Consider the following 19,329-nt stretch of genomic DNA (forward strand, 5'->3'; position numbering starts at 1 on the left):
ACAGTCACTAAGCATCCCCTGCCAGCAAGGTCTATAAGGGATGTGAAGAGCTGCTTCACCCAATAAACTGAAGGACCCTTGGTTGAAATGCCTCTGGGGCCTCCTCCCTGGCACATCTGACTAGCATCCATCTGAGCAATGGCCTGAATGCTTAGATTGCAGCATGGATAACTCAAATTTCAAAATACTGGTTCCGTTGTTTTGATGTCATAAGAAGGAGATTGTTTCCTTCCTTTAGTTTTGCCTCTATCAACTGCAATATTCACAAACCACGTAAATTAAACTGTGATAACTAAAACAAATAGGTATTGAATTCAGGGTTATTTAATACATAGTGTTTTAAGATCATTTATTTTAACTGGATGTACAAGCAACCTTCCTCCCTCTTATTTGCATGAGTCACTGGGAGCTCATTAGAAACTCCAAAAATGTGACCAAAATAAACCCAGGATAACAACAGTAATTAGTACCTAGCTCTTAAATAGAAATTTTTGTCCATAGAACTCAAAGCACTTAACAAAGGAGGGCAGTATCTTTATCCCCATTTTATAGATATAGCTAAATGGAGGCATGAAGAGCGGAAATGACTTGCTCAGGGTCACCCAGCAGGCCAGTGGCAGAGCTGGGAATAGACCCCAGGTTTCCCTAAAAGATCCAACACTCCAGATTAGAGAAAAACCTCACTAGTGAGTGAATATATCAGTATTTTAATTCCCAGGCATTCAAAAATATGAGACTCCCAGTGAGGTAATGAAGGTTTGTGAGGGGATGGGGTTAAATATATATTGGGTTCTTTTTGTTTCCCTTCTGGTTTTTGAGTCATTAGGATCATGTTTGTAAGCTTTTCTCTTCAGTCCTGAGAGCTAGAAGCTTACATTTTTAATTAAAGCTGAGATTCTCAGCTATCCAATGACTCCAAGCTCTGGGGCTTAAAGGAATACACCAAGTATTATGAGATTTGTGACAAAAAGGCTAGAGATAGTAACACTGAATATGGACCTGCTATTCATGTAATAAATTGCAAGGACACAGTTTGCAGAACTATGTGAGAAACTGTATTTGCCACAAACCTTAGACTGCTTCACCTGAAATTTGCCCACTGATCTGTCTCCACTTTAAGGTAGCTTGTCAGATAAATATTTTCTTTTTTATCTCAAATGTGGAGTTTTCCACCCTGAAAATTACACTGGGCTGAGGGCCAGGTAATATGGAGTTCTGCATCAGTGACATGTTTAAGGCCTGATACATCTTTATCCTGCAGAGCTGGAAACAGGGAGCTAAATTTTGTGCTGGTAAGATACACCAGCAGAGAATATGGCCCAAGCGCTTTATTTCAATGACAAGGAGAGATTCATAGCCCTCAGTAGAGAGGTCAAGATATCAAATTTTTAAATCATGATATGTATAGGTAATAGAAAAGTCACTTGAGAGGTTTTCATAGCTTCTGCTGAGCCAGGTGTAGTTGGACTGCAATCAAAGCTTCTGGCTTTATAGTCAAATGGATTTAAAATAGCAGCCCTAATTAAATCCTTTCAAACTCTCTGAAACATCAATTTTCTGTATGTTAAGGCCTGCTCCAGCTCTTACTGGGGTCAACTGAAAGATTCCCATTGGTTCCAGCAGGAGTTGGATCAATCCTTTATGTGGCACATGCTGAATAAGTGACAGTGAGGCACAGTTTGAAGGTTTTTCAGCACACATTTAGGATGTATAGTATAACTCTCTTGGCTTCACCACAAAGGAAGAATGGGCCCATCCCAAACACACGCACCTCTATCTGGCCAGTCCCGTCTTGTAGAAGAGCCTCCAGAGGAGCTCCATCTGTGTGGGTGGAGTTTCCCTGTGATGGAATACCCCTGGGGAAACTCATGCATTGCCTGAACCTGGGTTGGTCTGGATGTTCACTTCTTGGTGCCTTAACTGGGTATTTCCAGACACTGCATTGGCAGAAAATACATTTGAACAACCTTAACTCTAAGGCCTTGTCTACATACAAAAGTTGTATCACTTTAATGTTACCTGATATACTTAAAATGGTTCAACCCCTCTAATGTGGATGCAGTTATACCAGTATAAAGGTACTTTATACCAGTGGTTCTCAACCTTTTTGAGCTCAGGACCCATTTGTATATGTTCATGACTTGTCCCAGTAAATAGCCTGGGGGTGGAGGCCCTGGGGTGGTTTTGGTCATGTCCTGCCCCCTGAGGAGGGGGTCTTGCCCAGCATTTACCCCACAGTGGAGGCTCCTACAGCTCCTGTGCTCTGGGTCTGGCTGGGCTTTGTCTCCGCTCCGGGTGTTGGTTGCACTGCTGCTCAGGTTTGGCCTTGCCCCCTGACTGGACCAAATTTGTGTGAGTGGAGTTGTGCCATTCACTTAAATTTGGCCTACCCAGGCTCTCGTCGTCATGATTGCTGGGCCAAACCTGAGTGGCACTGAGACCCCGGTGGTTGCAGTGCCTGGACCAGGGATGCGAGCCCAGCCAGCCCTGTGGGAGAGAAGTCACAAGAGTTGCTATGCGACCCTTTGAAACATTCTGGCAACGCAATTTTGGGTCCCGACTCACTGGCTGAGAAACCGTGTCTCATACCAACAAAGCTTATTTGTGTACAAGAAGGAGAATATGCAATATTGGTATGAAGCACGTTTATACCAGTATAAACAGAGTGCACACATGTTTTGTAGTGCTCAACTATAAAGTCAGACACTTAGCTCAAGTATCAGAGTGGTAGCCGTGTTAGTCTGTATCAGCAAAAACAACGAGGAGTCCTTGTGGCACCAGTGGTGGATTAATGATTTTGCCACCCCTAGACCCTGAAATAATTGCTGCCCCCGGCCCCATATGAACTTATTTTAGTTTTTTTACAAATTCATTTGAAATAAAATGAATCTAAATATCATTAAAATAATTGAACACTTACAAGTTTTATTATAAATAAAATTACAAGGACAGCGGACCTTTGCTAGAATGTGCGTCTGTATAGCGCAATTTTGCTTATAGCGTGGGACCACACATGGATCCAAAACCCCACATTCAAGCGGGAGTCCGGTGCAGTTTAGGATTGTCGTGAGTATGTTTACTAAATGGTGTCGCGCCGTCATTGGTGGTTTCGGTACACGCTATGATTGGTAGAATTGCGGCATCGCTGTTGCCACGATTACAAAAATGCTGCTATTATAAATTTGCCGCCCCTGCAAATTTGCTGCCCGAGGCCGAGGCCTTGTCGGCCTAGGCGATAATACACCGCTGTGTGGCACCTTAGAGACTAACAAATTTATTTGAGCATAAGCTTTCGTGGGCTAGAATCCACTTTGTCGGATGCTGATGAAGTGGGTTCAAGCTCACGAAAGCTTATGCCCAAATAAATTTGTTAGTCTCTCAGGTGCCACAAGGACTCCTCGTTGTTTTAACTCAAGTAGTTATCCTGATCCAAAAACTGGGTTTATACTTGGCCTAAGTTGATAAAGATTGCGTGTGGATGTGTGTACACAATAAAGCCTTACCATGCTGCCTTTAGTCCTGTGAAAAAAAGGTTAACGGCTTTTCGCACTCTAAAATGTATCTTTGTCCTGTGGTTTCCATAGCCATCTTTCCTCCCTACACCTTTCTGTTCTGCTTTTATTTATACAGGAACTGTCTTGTTCAGAGTCTGCTAGCATGTTTTGCAGCTTTTTTTATCTCATGCTAATCAGCAACATGCATATCTGTCAGCGAACACTTCTAAGACCAAAAAGAAAAGGAGTACTTGTGGCTAACAAATTTATTTGAGACTAACAAATTTATTTGAGCATAAGCTTTCTTGAGCTACAGCTCACTTCATCGGATGCATTTGGTGGAAAATAAAGTGGGGAGATTGATATACACACACAGAGAACATGAAACAATGGGTTTTATCATACACACTGTGAGGAGAGTGATCACTTAAGATGAGCCATCACAAGCAACGGGGGGGGGGGGAGGAGGAGGAAAACCTTTCATGGTGACAAGCAAGGTAGGCTATTTCCAGCAGTTAACAAGAACATCTGAGGAACAGTGGGGGGTGGGATGGGGTACTATTTCCCCATGTTATTTCTCCCCCCAACCCCACCCCACCCCCCACTGTTCCTCAGATGTTCTTGTTAACTGCTGGAAATGGCCTACCTTGCTTGTCACCTGAAAGGTTTTCCTCCTCCCCCCCCCCCCCCCGCTGCTAGGTGACGGCTCATCTTAAGTGATCACTCTCCTTACAGTGTGTATGATAAAACCCATTGTTTCATGTTCTCTGTGTGTGTGTATATCAATCTCCCCACTGTATTTTCCACCAAATGCATCCGATGAAGTGAGCTGTAGCTCACGAAAGCTTATGCTCAAATAAATTTGTTAGTCTCTAAGGTGCCACAAGTACTCCTTTTCTTTTTGTGAATACAGACTAACATGGCTGCTACTCTGAAACCTGTCACTTCTAAGACCGCAGCAAATTTGCTCTAACTTGGATAAATCCTTCCCACACAACCTTCTTCCATCTCCTCACCCCATCCATGGCATTGCAGATCTCTAGCAGCAACAAAGCCAGTAAAGTTCCATTGCACACAGGAAGGGGGAAGGGAAGATGCTGAGCCATGCAGGCCATCTGTGTACCATGGATGTGCTTGGTGCGGGCTCCAGTACCCTAGTGAGAAAGAGTTGGGCAGGAATTATAGATGTACTCCTATGCAAATCCACTACAGAGTGGAGTGTGGGAGTTGAGGTGAAAAAATACCACTCTATGGCCTGGGATGAAGATTCCAACAAAGCTGGAGCAAACATTTAGCTGTAGATCATCTGCCATAGTGTGATTTTCGGTGATGTTTGCAAGTGGTGTGTGTGATGTTTCATGCTGTTTGGAGTGGCTCACGACCATGAGTGCCTACCTCAGGGCACAGAGTAGCAGCCGTGTTAGTCTATATCGGCAAAAATGACGTGATTGGAATAACAGAGACTTGGTGGGATAACTCACATGACTGGAGTACAGTCATGGATGGTTATAAACTGTTCAGGAAGGACAGGCAGGGCAGAAAAGGTGGGGGAGTAGCACTGTATGTAAGGGAGCAGTATGACTGCTCAGAGCTCCGGTACGAAACTGTGGAAAAACCTGAGTGTCTCTGGATTAAGTTTAGAAGTGTGTGCAACAAGAGTGATGTCATGGTGGGAGTCTGCTATAGACCACCAGACCAGGGGGATGAGGTGGATGAGGCTTTCTTCCGGCAACTCACGGAAGCTACTAGATCGCATGCCCTGATTCTCATGGGTGACTTTAATTTTCCTGATATCTGCTGGGAGAGCAATACAGCGGTGCATAGACAATCCAGGAAGTTTTTGGAAAGCGTAGGGGACAATTTCCTGGTGCAAGTGCTAGGGGAGCCAACTAGGGGGAGCGCTTTTCTTGACCTGCTGCTCACAAACCGGGTAGAATTAGTGGGGGAAGCAAAAGTGGATGGGAATCTGGGAGGCAGTGACCATGAGTTGGTTGAGTTCAGGATCCTGACGCAGGGAAGAAAGGTAAGCAACAGGATACGGACCCTGGACTTCAGGAAAGCAGACTTTGACTCCCTCAGGGAACAGATGGCCAGGATCCCCTGGGGGACTAACATGAAAGGGAAGGGAGTCCAGGAGAGCTGGCTGTATTTCAAGGAATCCCTGTTGAGGTTACAGGGACAAACCATCCTGATGAGTCGAAAGAATAGTAAATATGGCAGGCGACCAGCTTGGCTTAATGGCGAAATCCTAGCGGATCTTAAACATAAAAAAGAAGCTTACAAGAAGTGGAAGGTTGGACATATGACCAGGGAAGAGTATAAAAATATTGCTCGGGCATGTAGGAAAGATATCAGGAGGGCCAAATCGCACCTGGAGCTGCAGCTAGCAAGAGATGTCAAGAGTAACAAGAAGGGTTTCTTCAGGTATGTTGGCAACAAGAAGAAAGCCAAGGAAAGTGTGGGCCCCTTACTGAATGAGGGAGGCAAGCTAGTGACAGAGGATGTGGAAAAAGCTAATATACTCAATGCTTTTTTTGCCTCTGTTTTCACTAACAAGGTCAGCTCCCAGACTGCTGTGCTGGGCAACACAAAACGGGGAAGAGATGGCCAGCCCTCTGTAGAGATAGAGGTGGTTAGGGACTATTTAGAAAAGCTGGACGTGCACAAGTCCATGGGGCCGGACGAATTGCATCCGAGAGTGCTGAAGGAATTGGCGGCTGTGATTGCAGAGCCCTTGGCCATTATCTTTGAAAACTCGTGGCGAACGGGGGAAGTCCCGGATGACTGGAAAAAGGCTAATGTAGTGCCCATCTTTAAAAAAGGGAAGAAGGAGGATCCTGGGAACTACAGGCCGGTCAGCCTCACCTCAGTCCCTGGAAAAATCATGGAGCAGGTCCTCAAAGAATCAATCCTGAAGCACTTAGAGGAGAGGAAAGTGATCAGGAACAGTCAGCATGGATTCACCAAGGGAAGGTCATGCCTGACTAATCTAATCGCCTTTTATGATGAGATTACTGGTTCTGTGGATGAAGGGAAAGCAGTGGATGTATTGTTTCTTGACTTTAGCAAAGCTTTTGACACGGTCTCCCACAGCATTCTTGTCAGCAAGTTAAGGAAGTATGGGCTGGATGAATGCACTATAAGGTGGGTAGAAAGCTGGCTAGATTGTCGGGCTCAACGGGTAGTGATCAATGGCTCCATGTCTAGTTGGCAGCCGGTGTCAAGTGGAGTGCCCCAGGGGTCGGTCCTGGGGCCCGTTTTGTTCAATATCTTCATAAATGACCTGGAGGATGGTGTGGATTGCACTCTCAGCAAATTTGCGGATGATACTAAACTGGGAGGAGTGGTAGATACGCTGGAGGGGAGGGATAGGATACAGAAGGACCTAGACAAATTGGAGGATTGGGCCAAAAGAAATCTAATGAGGTTCAATAAGGATAAATGCAGGGTCCTGCACTTAGGATGGAAGAATCCAATGCACCGCTACAGACTAGGGACCGAATGGCTCGGCAGCAGTTCTGCGGAAAAGGACCTAGGGGTGACAGTGGACGAGAAGCTGGATATGAGTCAGCAGTGTGCCCTTGTTGCCAAGAAGGCCAATGGCATTTTGGGATGTATAAGTAGGGGCATAGCGAGCAGATCGAGGGACGTGATCGTTCCCCTCTATTCGACACTGGTGAGGCCTCATCTGGAGTACTGTGTCCAGTTTTGGGCCCCACACTACAGGAAGGATGTGGATAAATTGGAAAGAGTACAGCGAAGGGCAACAAAAATGATTAGGGGTCTAGAGCACATGACTTATGAGGAGAGGCTGAGGGAGCTGGGATTGTTTAGTCTGCAGAAGAGAAGAATGAGGGGGGATTTGATAGCTGCTTTCAACTACCTGAAAGGGGGTTTCAAAGAGGATGGCTCTAGACTGTTCTCAATGGTAGCAGATGACAGAACGAGGAGTAATGGTCTCAAGTTGCAATGGGGGAGGTTTAGATTGGATATTAGGAAAAACTTTTTCACTAAGAGGGTGGTGAAACACTGGAATGCGTTACCTAGGGAGGTGGTAGAATCTCCTTCCTTAGAGGTTTTTAAGGTCAGGCTTGACAAAGCCCTGGCTGGGATGATTTAACTGGGACTTGCTCCTGCTTTGAGCAGGGGGTTGGACTAGATGACCTTCTGGGGTCCCTTCCAACCCTGATATTCTATGATTCTATGATTCTATGAAAAAGAACAGGAGTACTTGAGGCACCGTAGAGACTAACAAATTGTTTAAAAAATTGCAGATACCCCCATTATGTTCGTGATTAGATTTTACCAAGCCAGTAACAAGTGTGAACTCCTGGATCATTGTAACAGTCTTACCATGGAGTCAGACAGACTGGAGAGTCTAAGGAGACTATCTTGCCACCCAGGCAAACTGGACTTAGTGATAAATGGTCACACCAAAAATCACACTGAATTCAGTAAAGACAACCCCTGTGCCCAATTCTGTAATAATGCTGAAGTTTTATTGACTAGGAAAAAGAAACAAGTTATTTAGTGATTAAATCAAGCAAACGTATGTACAAGCTAAATCCTCAGAGTGATAGAGTTGTAGTGCTGTAGTCTGTCAATTCAAAGTGTCTTGCAGGGAAGACCCAGGAGGCAACCTCCTAGGATCTCTGTCTTCAGTTTGGTGGCTCTGGCCCTGTGTGAGTTCAAACAGTGAAGAAATGGAATATTTTCCTGTGACTTTGTTATAGTTCCTTCATTCAGCTTCCAAATCCCCAGGATGAGCTTTTTGGCAGGTAGCATTTCCAAGGTGGGATAGGCCAATTAACCGATCATTTGTATTGCAATGTTCTTCGATGGCCTATCTGATTTTGATGATCCTTCGGGATGGGCAGAGGGGATGATTCCTATCCCTGGGTTTACAAGTTCAGAGCAAATGTTTTCAAAGTTATAAAGCAAAACCCATATTTTCTTATAGCCTGGAATAGCGACATTATAAGTAGGATTAATGCATGCAGCAATTTACAAACATTTCATAGAGTCTAAACGCTCAATAGATTTCAGAGTAGCAGCCGTGTTAGTCTGTGTCTGCAAAAAGAAAAGCCCACGAAAGCTTATGCTCAAATAAATTTATTAGTCTCTAAGGTGCCACAAGTACTCCTGTTTAAACACTCAATATATTCTTGTATGATTAAAACCTATTTTGAGCAAAACTAACATAGGATCATAGAATATCAGGGTTGGAAGGGACCTCAGGAGGTCATCTAGTCCAACCCCCTGCTCAAAGCAGGACCAATCCCCAACTAAATCATCCCAGCCAGGGCTTTGTCAAGCCTGACCTTAAAAACTTCTAAGGAAGGAGATTCTACCACCTCCCTAGGTAACACATTCCAGTCTTTCACCACCCTCCTAGTGAAAAAGTTTTTCCTAATATCCAACCTAAACTCCCCCACTGCAACTTAAGACCATTACTCCTCATTCTGTCATCTGCTATCACTGAGAACAGTCTAGATCCATCCTCTTTGGAACCCCCTTCAGGTAGTTGAAAGCAGCTATCAAATCCCCCCTCATTCTTCTCTTCCGCAGACTAAACAATCCCATAGGTGAACTAGTCTGGTTTCCAGCTATGTGTTTCAGTTCTTAGCTAATGATTGCAGCTTGGGCTAGAGCTGGCATTTAGCCTGCCAATGTCCTGATGGACTTCAAAATAGACAGGCGTGGGCTGGTTGTGCATGCCTCCCCAATGAGTTTTTAGTTATCCTATGCCCCTTCCATTGCTTCTCCATAAAGGAGAGTGACCTGATGATGATCTCTTCTGAGGCCACTCACCCCCATTTCTGTTGTGTGGTTCATTTGAAGGTGTTGGAATTATTATTTATGCAGGATATTACCAGAACATTCATTTAACCATAAATTCTTTTATTACAGCAATTGGCATTTAGATTTAAACATGTCTGTAAAGCCTAAATAACAAGCAGTTTACTACATCCAAACTGTAACAAGACATTTATAAGCATTTGATCAAGATAGTTACAAATGTGCTAAACCGCTGGGGAGGGGGAGAGAGAGAGTGTGTGGGTGGGTGGGGGTGGTCAGGCAGGTATTAACCATGAACCCTTTAACAAACAAGTGATGTTATTGCCAATTACTAACTTCAGCTAAAAACCAATTTGAGACAGGTTATCCATTTTTCCAGTCTTAATCCGGATAAGATTTACAACCTCCTTTCTCCCCAAGGCCTTTCCTCCCTCTCTCTTCCCTTCCTCCTTGCTGACTAACAGTTTTTCCTAATTTTTGAGATAACACTGGTATGTGGGGTGAGAAGGGCTATGTTGGCTCCTTTTAAGATAGTTACTGTGTCTTATTTAAGCCCATCTGCAGTCACCCCTGTTAGTCCAAGGCCTTGTTTTTAGAAGTTTCTCCTTATTTTGTTAGTTATTCTTTGAACCAGACACTCTCCCCACTTCATTTTTTCTGGCCGTATAAGTCACTTCTTGAAACTCTCTTTTTTATGGTCTAGTTTGGTCTTTCTTTACAGCACAGGTTTCTATAGCCAAACTTAAGCTAATTTTAATTCTCTAATTTTGTTTCTTCTACAGCAGGTAATGCTAATATAGGGGAGTTCATCTGACCTCAGATCATGCTTCTCTGCACCTCCTCACATCAGAGAACGGTGGCCATTGGGGCCTCCTTCATCGCAACACAGGAGTATTGCTTCCAGACCCATCCATCCCCTAGGGAATGCATTTCTCCATTCCTCTCTCAGGTAAAACTCCCACAAAATTGTCCCTTTGATCTTAAAAGCAATGTCCCAGAAGTTCTCTAAGGGTGCACTGTAATTTTTGAAACCAAACTAATTACAAAGAGAAAAACTTAGTGGATCTCTATTGACTCTCTGCTTTGGGTAGGCTTTAAATGCTTGTTTTCTTTGAGGAAAGATACCATGTAGATATCTTATCACTCCCTTCCCCCCAAATCCCCTTTTCTGATGCAGCAGTGTACCTTGGGGAGTTTCATGGTTCTCCTTGACACTGAATATACTAATTCTTGACAGATTTCAGAGTAGCAGCCGTGTTAGTCTGTATTCGCAAAAAAGAAAAGGAGTACTTGTGGCACTTTAGAGATGAACAAATTTATTTGAGCATAAGCTTTCGTGAGCTACAGCTCACTTCATCGGATTCTTGAACTACTTATAACAGTTTTATTATTACAATGGTGCTAAGGTTTCAGAGTAGCAGCCGTGTTAGTCTGTATTCGCAAAAAGAAAAGGAGTACTTGTGGCACCTTAGAGACTAACAAATTTATTAGAGCATAAGCTTTCGTGAGCTACAGCTCACTTCATCGGATGCATTTCGATGAAGTGAGCTGTAGCTCACGAAAGCTTATGCTCTAATAAATTTGTTAGTCTCTAAGGTGCCACAAGTACTCCTTTTCTTTTTGCGAATGGTGCTAAGATATCCCAACTGGTAGCAGGACCCTTTGTGCTAGGGGCTGTACATATACATAAGAGAAAAAATTCTACACAAAACAAGGATTACTATCTCCATTTTATACTTGAAGGAGAGAGAGCTGAAGACCCAGATTTTCAAAGCTATTTGGGCACTTGAACAGTGCAGATTGGTGCCTAGTGGGAATTTCAAAAACATCTGAGCAGGTTAGGGGCCTAATCCTATTGATTTCAAAGAGATGAAGGCATCTAGCTCATTTTATTGCTTTTGAAAAAATTCTCATTAGGCACCTATCTGCTTTTTATACACCTGAATATCTGGCCTGAAGTGACTTCTCAAGGTCACAGAGAGTCAGTAGCAGAAATGAAAGGTTTCAGAGTAGCAGCCGTGTTAGTCTGTATTCGCAAAAAGAAAAGGAGTAAATATAATCCAGTTTTTCCAAGTCCCAGTCCCACACAGCACTCCCTCAGCTACCTGATGTGCTGCATGGCCTGGCCCATTTGCGTTGTCTCTTACTCAAAAATATATTCACAGTCCATCTCTCCCCCCATGTATCTTTAGATTCCCAACATTACAGAACATAGTACAGGCATATGTCAGGGAGGCCCATCCGTTCAGCTCACTCTGAACTTCCCCCTTACTGTCTGTTCCTGCCAGTTATATATCTTGCCTTATTGAGCTAATTACCTCATTATCCCAGTCATTATCACCCCAAGTGTCAATCTCACCATAAGAGATTAATTGCTTCCAGTCAACCTTGTAATCTTCTGGTATGCAGTTACCAGAAAGGTGCTAGAGCTAGCATTCTATCACACCCAGTCTAACGCCTTAGCAACAAACAGTCCTTCCTCTTTGCATGTTGCTTTTCTTTTCTCACCCTTCAGTGTCCTGGGACAGATGCTTTCTAAATGGCTTAGATTAAAAATTAGCTAGAATGGAAAATAAGGAAAATTCTGATGCTGAGGAATATGTAATAAAAAAGAATAAGTGAGGAGGCACAGGCTCAACACAGCCACACAAAAGCAAACTACAAGAACTTTAAGCTAGTATAAAGAAAAGGAGTACTTGCAGCATCTTAGAGACTAATAAATTTATTTGAGCATAAGCTTTTGTGAGCTACAACTTACTTCATCGGATGCATGCAGTGGAAAATACAGTGGGGAGATTTTATATATACAGAGAACATGAAACAATGGGTGTTACCATACACACTGTAATGAGAGTGATCAGGTAAGGTGAGCTATTACCAGCAGGAGAGAAAAAAAACCTTTTGTAGTGATAATCAAGGTGGGCCATTTCCAGCAGTTGACAAGAATGTGTGAGGAACAGTGAGGGGGGGAGGGAGGAGAATTAAACATGGGGAAATAGTTTTCCTTTGTGTAATGACATATCCACTCCCAGTCTTTATTCAAGCCTAATGTAATTAATTCCAATTCAGCAGTCTCTCCTTGGAGTCCATTTTTGAAGTTTTTTTGTTGAAGAATTGCGACAGTAAGCAGAGCAGTCATGGCAGGCATTGTTGAACTGGTTTTTGAATGCTATAATTCCTGATGTCTGATTTGTGTCCATTTATTCTTTTACGTAGAGACTGTCAGGTTTGGCCAATGTCTCCCAAGATCCGTGAGAGTGATGGGTCATCCTTAAGGATAGGTTGTACATATCTACTACAGGATAGGCCCAACAAAGAAAATAACAGAACACCACTAGCCATCACCTTCAACCCCCAACTAAAACCTCTCCAGCGCATCATCAAGGATCTACAACCTATCCTGAAGGACGACCCATCACTCTCACAGATCTTGGGAGACGGGCTAGTCCTTGTTTACAGACAGCCCCCCAACCTGAAGCAAATACTCATCAGCAACCACACACCACACAACAAAAACACTAACCCAGGAACCTATCCTCGCAACAAAGCCCGTTGCCAACTTTGTCCACATATCTATTCAGGGGACACCATCATAGGGCCTAATCACATCAGCCACACTATCAGAGGCTCGTTCACCTGCGCATCTACCAATGTGATATATGCCATCATGTGCCAGCAATGCCCCTCTGCCATGTACATTGGCCAAACCGGACAGTCTCTATGTAAAAGAATAAATGGACACAAATCAGACGTCAAGAATTACAGCATTCAAAAACCAGTTGGAGAACACTTCAGTCTCTCTGGTCATTCGATTACAGACCTAAAAGTGGCAATTCTTCAGCAAAAAAACTTCAAAAACAGACTCCAACGAGAGACTGCTGAATTGGAATTAATTTGCAAACTGGACACCATTAACTTAGGCTTGAATAAAGACTGGGAGTGGATGTGTCATTACACAAAGTAAAACTATGTTTATTCCCCCCCCCCCACTGTTCCTCACACATTCTTGTCAACTGCTGGAAATGGCCCACCTTGATTATCACTACAAAAGGTTTTTTTCTCTCCTGCTGGTAATAACTCACCTTACCTGATCACTCTCGTTACAGTGTGTATGGTAACACCCATTGTTTCATGTTTTCTGTGTATATAAAATCTCCCCACTGTATTTTCCACTGCATGCATCCAATGAAGTGAGCTGTAGTTCAGGAAAGATTATGCTCAAATAAATTTGTTAGTCTCTAAGGTGCCACAAGTACTCCTTTTCTTTTTGCGGATACAGGCTAACACTGCTGCTACTCTGAAACCTGTCTTTAAACTAGTATGTAGCTCAAAAGAAAAGTAATTCCTATAGCAACTGAGGGCTGGTCTACACGACACAGCTAGGTTGACATAAGATGCCTTATGTCAACCTAATTATGTCAGATTTTGTCTACATTGCAGAGTTTTGTCACCAAAAGGCAGATTTTGGCAATGAAACAGTGGAGGTGTACACACTGCAATGACACTTTTTTGGTGACAAAACTCTTCAGTTTTGGCAACAAAATATAACCACCTCGACGAGAGGCACAGGGCTTTTTGCAGCAAACTTAGTGTCAGTGTAGACACTGCCATTCGTTATATTGCCATCACTGGCCTCCCACAATGCCCGCCATGACTGCTCTGCTCACTGTTTTGAACTTGGCTGCCCTGTATTCCTGCTACATGCATGCACCTCTTCCATTTCAAAGCTCTCTGAAGTTCTGAGAGCTGACCATGCTGCTCAGCTCTGGCAACAAAGGGCAAATCATTAATGTGGAATGTTGCTGTCTCCCGCACTAGGAATACAGAGGGGGTGTGTGTGTGTGTGTGTGTGTGTGTGTGTGTGTGTGAGAGAGAGAGAGAGAGAGAGAGAGAGAGACTGCTGTGCTGTGCTGTTCTGTGAAGAGCCAGGGAGGGAGGTGGGGGCTGATGTCGGCGATGTCCCCCTCCCCCTACCTCAGGGGCTGGTTGCTTCCGGTTGCTGTCTGAACTTAGAGACATCTTGCCTACACACCCACTCTCTCACACACTCCTCCGACACACGCTCTGTCTCTCACTCACACACATACGCACGCTTCCTGTCACACACTCTACCCCACCCCCTTTCAGTTGAAAAGTGTCTGGCAATCTAGTTGGATGCCCATGGAACAATGGGATTGGGAAATCTGCATCGTGTGAGGCTGTACCTGCCCCATGAGGCATTGCAAATCCTTCCCAAAGCATCCTGCAGCCAGTTGCACAGTGGGATAGCTATCTATAGTGCACTGCACTCTGTGTCAATGCAGGAGCTGCTAGTGTGGTGCACTCTGCTGACACAAGGAGCATAATGTGGACATGCAATAGCGCTTTAATTAAAGTGTCATAATTTTTAGTGACAACATTCTGTAGTGTAGACAAGGCCTCGGTGTCTACACTACAGCCTTCCTCCTGCCCATGTAAGTGCCCTACTACACTGACATACTAACTCCACCCCCTTGAGAGGCGTCATGCTTATGTTGGTGTAGTTAGGGCGACACAGTGTCGGTGTAGACACTTTTCAGAGTAGCAGCCGTAAGTGAGCTGTAGCTCACGAAAGCGTATGCTCTAATAAATTTGTTAGTCTCTAAGGTGCCACAAGTACTCCTTTTCTTTTTGGTGTAGACACTGCATCCTTACATGGGTCATTGGCTGTCTTGTCAATTTCCTGGCAGGAGCTGTGAAATTGACAAGAAAGCCAGGTAGCTAGAGCCCAGTTGCTGCCCTGGAGAGGTGGGCAGCTTCTCTCCTGCTTTATGGTAGCCAACTTTCTAATTCCAGAAAACCTTGCCCCACCCACTGCCCCACCCCTTCCCTGAGGCCCTGCTCCTGCTCACTGCATCCACCTCCCCATCGCTTGCTCTCCCCCACCCTCTCTCAAGTGCTTATTTTCACTGCAAGGCCCAAACAGGCATATTTCTTGTTTTGACAGATGTATTATGCTCAGTTCAGGTTTTATTTGTTACAGGATGCTAGAGCTGGCAGCAAAATAATCAAAAAGGGTAATTTTTTAAAAAATGAAGTTTCACAAAGGTTTCATGATTCTTTCCCTCTCCTCTTCCCATTTTTCTTAACCAGCTCCATGTTTTTTGTTCACTAAAGTTATTGTAATTTTATATGTGGAATTAGAACCACACATTATCACAGCTGCAATGGATCCATTAAAAGCCCACTCCTGAAGCCCAAATACAAATTCATAGAGCACAACCACAGAAATGCACAGCTTTCCAGATACCTATATAAATAAATCTGTCAAAACTGTCTCCCACACCTACATGCAGTTACACACGTGCATTCATCTGTACACATCTAGCATGCACTAACACATAGACTTCCACATTATTTAATATTACTATTGTTGTTTAGTGCCTAGAGACCCCAACTCAGATGAGGGCTCCAGGGTGGTCAGTGCTGAACATATACCTAAAAAGAGAGAGTCTGCAACAAAGACAAGTTTCAGAGTAGCAGCCGTGTTAGTCTGTATTCGCAAAAAGAAAAGGAGTACTTGTGGCACCGTAGAGACTAACAAATTTATTTACGAAAGCTTATGCTCAAATAAATGTGTTAGTTTCTAAGGTGCCACAAGTACTCATTTTCTTTCTGCAACAAAGAGTTTATAATGTAGTTAGACAAAGGTGGGGAGAAATGTATGATACATAGAATCATAGAATATCAGGGTTGGAAGGGACCTCAGGAGGTCATCTAGTCCAACCCCCTGCTCAAAGCAGGACCAATCCCCAATTTTTGCCCCAGATCCCTAAATGGCCCTCTCAAGGATTGAACTCACAACCCTGGACTCTTTTAGAGTTCCCTTCTCTTTTAAAAGCTTGTTATGAAATGAATAGAGACATATTTTATGTCATCAATTTTTTTGCGTGCAAGCCAGCAAAAGAAATAAAAGTCAAAGAATTAGGCTGCAAATATTATTCACATAGGTATACACACATGTGGCAATACATGTACCCCACTACACAGTGAAAGACCATCTTACACACGTACAAATGCATGCATGCACACGCTTGCTTTAAGGCTGATTCCCCACTCTGGCACTTTGAGTGCAGAAGGTGGGGGCTCGCAAGGATTTTAATAATTAATACTGGCCATTTCAGGTTTGTATTAAACTTCCAAGGTTACAGCTTTTTTTTGACCTTGGATTGGTAGATGCTGCCACCACCCAAGTGCAGAACCTGTTTGAGAGCCCAGGAAAATGCACTTGGGAATTTCTTTCTGTGGGGTACCCTCCAGCCCTTTCACCCCCCTCCAGGGAAGAGCTAAGAATGGGGGCGGAAGGGGAGAAATTAGCTGTTGCCACCAGCTAACTAAACAACATGTGCACAAACCTTTTAAGACACAAAAATTCTGTTTTTAAAAAAGATAAGCTTTATTTAAAAAAAAAGAAAGAAAATACATCTGGAAACATAAGCTATTGCTAGATTTTAAAAGAATAACTAAAAGGATTAAGCACCAAGAATAGCTTTCTGGGGTCCTGCTTAAAGGTTACAAGCAAAACAAAAGCACCTGGCGTTAGCTCAGAGGAGTTCACAAGCCATAAAGAAATAAAAAGAAATAAACCTAATCACATCTTTTTAGACATTTTCTGATCTACTTACATATTTGGGGTTTTAAATGGGTAGTTTTTATGAATGATACTGAAGATTTTTCATGGGATTTTATAGCTACTGGCTGGCTGGGTGTCCATAAAAGGGAGGTCCCCCCCTTCATTTATTACACCCCCCCCCAAATTACAGACAGTGTTGGGCAGCTTGGTTTAGGTCAGGACCACACCGGCTGGGCTTTCTTCCCGGAGGTTTAGGAAAACAGAGTTAATAAGATACATGCACCTTTAATTTTACTACTAATTACATGGAGAACAAAACAGTATTTTTCACATTTTAAGGACTACAGTGACTTAGAATACAGGGACATTTTTACCCAACTGATTTTGGGAAACCTTCCTGGGAGAATGCATTAGCCACTTCGCTAGAGGCTTCTGAAATGTATTGTATTTTAAAATTAAAGTTTTGAAGAGCTAAACTCCACCGAAGAAGTATTTCGTTAGTTTTTTTGACTGTAGGAAGACACTTCAGTGCAGCATAGTCAGTCTGCAGGTGGAAATGCTATCCTCAAATGCATGGGTGTAGCTTCTCTAGAGCATACACAATGGTGTAACATATTTTTTTTTGAGACTGACTAGTGGCTTTTCCTTTTAGAAAGTTTTTTGCTGAGAAACACAACAGGATGGAATTGTTGATTTGCTTCTTCCTGCATTAAAACTGCTTCTACACCACGCTCGACGCATTTGTGGTTATGACAAAAGTTTGAAGTTCGGGGCCCTCTGTACAGGTTCAAATGTAAGGGCCACCTTAAGCTGGTTAAAGGCTTTTTGACACTTTTTAGTCAATTGAACTGCATTTGGCTGTTTTTTCCTGATTAGGTTGGTTAGTGGGGTGGCAATTTGACTGTAGTGTGGTACAAATTGTTTGTAATACCCAGCCAAGCCCAAGAAGGATTGGACCTGCTTCTTTGACTTAGGGACAGGCCAATTTTGGATAGCATTTACTTTAGCCTGTAGGGGATTGATAGTTTCTTGACCCACCTTGTATTCAAGGTATGTTACCGTGTTTAGGCCTATTTGAAATTTTTTGGCCTTAACGGTTAATCCTGCCTCTCTTATAGATTCATAGATACTAAGGTCAGAAGGGACCATTCTGATCATCTAGTCCGACCTCCTGCACAGCGCAGGCCACAGAATCTCACCCACCCACTCCTATGAAAAACCTCACCTATGTCTGAGCTATTGAAGTCCTTAAATCATGGTTTAAAGACTTCTGGGAGCAGAGAAGCCTCCCTCAAGTCAACCATGCCCCATGCTACAGAGGAAGGCGAAAAACCTCCAGGGCCTCTCCAATCTGCCCTGGAGGAAAATTCCTTCCTGACCCCAAATATGGCGATCAGCTAAACCCTGAGCACATGGGCAAGATTCACCAGCCAGATACTACAGAAAATTCTTTCCTGGGTAACTCAGATCCCATCCATCTAATATCCCATCTCAGGGGATTAGTCCTATTTACCCTGAATATTTAAAGATCAATTACTTACCAAAATCCCATTATCCCATCATACCATCTCCTCCATAAACTTATCAAGTAGAATCTTAAAACCAGATAGATCTTTTGCCCCCACTGCTTCCCTTGGAAGGCTATTCCAAAACTTCACTCCTCTGATGGTTAAAAACCTTCGTCTGATTTCAAGTCTAAACTTCCTGGTGGCCAGTTTATACCCATTTGTTCTTGTATCCACATTGGTGCTGAGCTTAAATAATTCCTCTCCCTCTCCTGTATTTATCCTTCTGATATATTTATAGAGAGCAATCATATCTCCCCTCAACCTTCTTTTAGTTAGGCTAAACAAGCCAATCTCCTTAACTCTCCTTTCATAAGACAAGTTTTCCATTCCTCGGATCATGCTAGTAGCCCTTCTCTGTACCTGCTCCAGTTTGAATTCATCCTTTTTAAACATGGGAGACCAGAACTGCACACAGTATTCTAGGTGAGGTCTCACCAGTGCCTTGTATAATGGTACTAAAACCTCCTTATCCCTACTGGAAATGCCTCTCCTGATGCATCCCAAAACCGCATTAGCTTTTTTCACAGCCACATCACATTGGCAGCTCATAGTCATCCTATGATCAACCAATACTCCAAGGTCCTTCTCCTCTTCCGTTACTTCTAATTGATGCGTCCCCAACTTATAGCTAAAATTCTTGTTATTAATCCCTAAATGCATAACCTTACACTTCTCACTATTAAATTTCATCCTATTACTATTACTCCAGTTTACAAGGTCATCCAGATCCTCCTGTATAATATCCCGATCCTTCTCTGAATTGGCAATACCTCCCAGCTTTGTATCTTCTGCAGACTTTATTAGCACACTTCCACTTTTTGTGCCAAGGTCAGTAATAAAAAGATTAAATAAGATTGGTCCCAAAACCGATCCCTGG

At 43.3% G+C, this 19,329-nt stretch overlaps 1 long non-coding RNA gene across 1 annotated transcript in view; it reads left to right on the forward strand.

The window, feature by feature from the left end:
* Nucleotides 1–19,329, forward strand: part of LOC119852760 — a 52,031-nt gene that overhangs the window by 12,313 nt on the left and 20,389 nt on the right. Inside the window, exon 2 of the long non-coding RNA XR_005291814.2 lies at nucleotides 10,076–10,242. This is a non-coding gene — a long non-coding RNA (uncharacterized LOC119852760). The remainder of the gene's footprint in view (nucleotides 1–10,075; nucleotides 10,243–19,329) is intronic.

The sequence above is a fragment of the Dermochelys coriacea genome, chromosome 3 (assembly GCF_009764565.3).
Source record: "Dermochelys coriacea isolate rDerCor1 chromosome 3, rDerCor1.pri.v4, whole genome shotgun sequence".
NCBI lineage: Eukaryota > Metazoa > Chordata > Testudines > Dermochelyidae > Dermochelys > Dermochelys coriacea.